The sequence below is a fragment of the Chinchilla lanigera genome, unplaced genomic scaffold, assembly GCF_000276665.1.
Source record: "Chinchilla lanigera isolate Chin_1 unplaced genomic scaffold, ChiLan1.0 scaffold00053, whole genome shotgun sequence".
Taxonomy (NCBI): Eukaryota; Metazoa; Chordata; class Mammalia; order Rodentia; family Chinchillidae; genus Chinchilla; species Chinchilla lanigera.
Genome location: NW_004955454.1, coordinates 7,146,351 through 7,150,665, shown reverse-complemented (window position 1 = coordinate 7,150,665; position 4,315 = coordinate 7,146,351).

The following is a 4,315-nucleotide window of genomic DNA, read 5'->3' as shown; positions in this document are numbered from 1 at the left end:
AAAAAAAAAAAAAAAAAAAAAAAAACCTCTAGCCATTTCCTTAGGACAAAGCAAATGAGAAGGCTTCCCATTTAGTTGCTTCTCTTGCCCTTGGTTATATCGCCACCCTCCCACGCCCCTCCGCCCTGTGGGTATACAGGTCTTCAGGGACATCTTCAGTGGCACCCCTGGAGTTCCCAGTGCCTGACTTGTCATGGATGATGCTTGTCAGGACACCGGACATTGGGAAAGACTTGGCAGTATACCAGCAGTACTTTTTTTCTCCCTGGGCTGCTGGAATTGAGACATTTTTCATGAAGGCATGCAGTCACCACAAGGATCATTCCACCTTGGGATCCCCACCAAGAAGCTAGTTGGCCCTTTCCTCCCAGGCCTACTCATGCCCTGAGTAGAGCCGTATCCTCGGCTTGGAGCCACAAGAGGAGGAAGCCATAGTGGTGTGGCTGCAGGGTCTGCTCCAGTGGGCTCCTTGTCTTTCTAGCGGAAGGAGACAGAGTGCGTTCTCTGTAACCTGTGAGATGTTACAGGAGGATTGGTTTTTTTCTTTCCTTCCTACTGTTACCAGCGCTAGAACCATGCCTACCAGAACAAGAGTGGCCTGCTGGCCCTCCTGGCCATCAGGATAAAGGTGAGCAGCCCTTCCGCTGGTATCCCCATTTTCTCTGAGGACAGTGCCACCCAGAGCTCTTCCTGGGACTTCTGCTCAGTGAATCCAGATGGTTCAAATTCTCCTGATTCCTTTCTCCCACCATTTCCTTCTCTGCATCCTGGCACAAAGGGTTAGACCTTGACTCCGTGAGGTTTTCCCATTCCCAAGGTACAAAGCTAAGTCCTCAAGCAGCCATGAGGTCTGGCATTCTTAATCCTTTTTGGAGATGATTCTTTTTTCCTTCCAAATCTTCCCAGAACCCAAGAAAGCAAGGCAGGTGGAAAGGTGCTGATGCCATCTTCCAGATGCATGATGGGGAGAAGTGGATCTCTTAGGGATATGTGGGCAACTGGGAATATTTGGGAGGCATCCCAGCTGTGGCTCAACTGGTCTGAGTTGAGTCTTTCCGGTGACCAGGCGTGAGACCCAGAGATAGAGGTCCTGCTCCTCTCTGCGGTAGGACGGAAGATGAACAAAAGGTTCAGCTTCTCTGATGACCTGGGCCAGTAGGTAGTGGTCTTCTCCTCTGCTAGGGCTGAGACACTGGGCCCTGCCTGTGGTCTGATGCCATCAGGTCTACATCCAGGCTGACTTCTCCGTGTCCTTTGGCAGCGGGGTATGGAAGATGGGAGTTGTAGCAGCTCTAAGTGTGGCTCTGCAGAGCAGGGGAAACTAGGTTGGCCGTAACTTTATCAGGACCTGATTCATTGACCTGGGGCTCAATATCCTAGCTGCCAGCATCCCTTCCAGGTGACAGGTACGGGTGGGCACCCTTAGGCTTGTGTGTCTCCATCCGGGTGCACGGCCATGGTGGGCATGCCTTACCTCAACATCAAGTCTCCTGAGCTGCAGGAGAAGATGGCCTCCTGGTGGCAGGGCCTTGTAAGTGCCCCCGAGGTTCCAGAGGATGAAGGCTAGATGTGAAGAGCAGTGTCATCCCTCGGGCCAGGACCTCAGGGTTCTGCACTGTGACTCTCTCTTGTGCTGATATTTCCTGTCCATTGCAGGGGTGTGGGAGGCAGTTCACTGCCGTGTTGATCTTCTCCATGACTCACCTATTACACTAGCTGCTGGCCAGGGCTCAGGAAAGCCTGCTAGCCTTGCTCCCAAGCCCGGCAGGGTCTTCTCCCAGGCTGAGACACTAGGCAGGAGGTGAGAAGCAGTTCTGCTCAGGTGTCTCTTTCATCCTTCTCAGCATGGGACCCCAGGTCAGGCCCCTCACCCCTAGGAAAGTCACTGTTGGATAATGTGGGCATGAAGGCTGACAGCCAATCCGTAGGTAAGCCTGGGACTGCTCCTGGTCACCAGGACGGACAGCGGGGAACAGATGCATGGTGGGAGACCAGGTGACAACAATCAGGGATCTGACCTACACTCTCTCTCACCCGAGGGCTGATAGGGTGTGGGACAGTGCAGCAGGGGAGTAGGTTTAACCTGGAGCTCGACCTCTGCACTGCTCAGGCGGGGCCATCAGGCACTAGAGGAGCTTCACCAGCATCATGCTCCCGGACCAGCAGTATGCCTGGGCCCCTTTCCTAGACAAGGTGCCAGTCTGGATCCAAGTCCTTGTGGAGGTCAAAGCTATCTTTGGCACTGACTTTGCTGCGATGTGGGAGGGCAGGCTTGCTTTTCCCTGCTACTGGGAGCCCCCTTACACCCTAAATGTAGTTTCTCACTGTCTTTCCCTGTGCCCGGTTTCACTGGGGGAAGGTGGAGCTTTCCTGATGGCTGACCTCACCACTGCTGGCCCTGGGCTCCTCCTGTGCCCTATTCACAGGGCCTTGTTCTTGGGCCCGAGAAAGTGAATCCCACCTGGAAATTATGGAGTCCAGAACAGCCTTCTAGAATCGGCAGGCTACCAGGACCCAGGCTTCCACAGAAAAGGCAGCAGGTGCTAGTTCAGCTCGTCCTGGAGAAACGCTGGGTCTCTCAACCCTGCTCCCATCTGGCTTTGCCCGTCTGGTGGAGCTCAGGGTTAGCTCCTTACCCAGCCTCCGCAGGGTCTATGGGAGCAGCAGCCCTGCCACAGCACCTCCCACCTCCAGGGGCCCATCCTGCCTCTGCCCTTCCCAGCTAAGATGAGCTGTTTTGGACTATTCACCTCTCATCTGAACTAAAGAGGCCCCATTTCCAGACCCTTCACTTCCCCATAACCCCCTTCACTTCCAAGCTCCCCCCACCCCCTGACATGTTCTTCAGCCCGCGCCGCTGTTGTGCCTCCCTGGCTTGGCTCCAGTTCTTTCTGGAATCAGCAGCACTTCCCTCCCTCTCAGTCACTTGAGCAAACTCCAGGACACCTTCTGCCCTGATCAGCAGTCACACCAAGGGCCATTAGGCTCTCAGCGTGACTATTTTTAGCGACCTCGTGTCTGTCACTGAGACACTTTTTTTCCTGTGGAAACATATCACTCTCTCCCTCTACCCGCGGCAGCTGCCCCTGCTCCCAGCACCCCTCTTCTCACCCTGATGCGAGAAAGGGGCCTCAGTCCCCTCAGGCCTGTTCCCACTGCCCAGGATCCACAAGGCAGGAGGACAGTTCTGGCTCCAAGGAGACATTTGCATTGGCTACAACTCTTCCTAATGAACAGTGCCTGGCTGGCACGGGCTCAGGTCTCTTGTTCCCCATCTTTTTTGATTCATGGTGCTTTTCTTCCTGAAGCTTCTTTAAGGAGAAGAACGTTCTAGTGAAGGGGCAGGTAGGGCGTGGTCACGCAGAAAGCGGACCTCAGGCAGGTGGCACCGGCCAGGCACGGAGCTGAGACAGCCCTCCAGTCCCCAGCCCTCCATTGGCAGCAGTGGCTGCTGGGAGCAGCAGGCCGAGAAGCCCCAGGAGCACAGCCTCAGTAGGGGTCTAGGGAGGGAGGAATGGCCAAACCCCACAGGGCTCTCTGTCCTCCTCTTCTCCCAGAGGCTGCTGTAGGTACAGCAGAGGCAGGATGGAGCCTGTCATGTGGCTGAAGGCTCCTGTCATCTCCTCCCTAGTCCCTGTCCTAGGTCCTTTTCCAGAGATACCTAGGTGGGAAAAGCCTAGTGAGAGAGATTGGTGGGAACACCAGTTCACCCAGCCCCTGAGGAAAGAGATGATGCAAAATATCCCCAGGCCCCAGCTAGGGAAGGCAGAGCACCCATCTTCCTTTGCCCCACTTTGAGTGACCTGCGAAAGAAATCCCACACTAGGTCTCCACCTTGGCCTGTAGCTCTCACTGCAACAGGAAAACTGTGCATGAGGGAGGGTGCAGGGGCCAATTAAAAATCTCCAGGTGTGTCACATGCTCTGTTAGCTCCCTTGTCATCCCCCCACCCAACACCCTCGGCCACCACTCCACTACGAGCCCTTGGAGCTTTGGTTTCTCCTTGAACCCAGCACTGGTATTAACAAAATGTTCAGTGTTTGAGCCCTCACAACCACACTGTATGGATGACGACACTGCCCCAGAGAGGTAGGGTGTCACAGGACAAGGCAGAAGAAGAACTGGGACACAAACCCAAGAGTGTCGACTGCCAGGGCACTGCTGCTTTATTCCCAGGTAGTACATGATACCAGTGGGTGGGATTCAGTCAACACCAGCTGTAGCCTCCACAGGCTTAAAGAAGTAGGGCTGAGTTCACCCGCAGGTCCTCTGTCTAAAAGCATTTCAGACCCCAGGACGATCAATCCCTGGACAA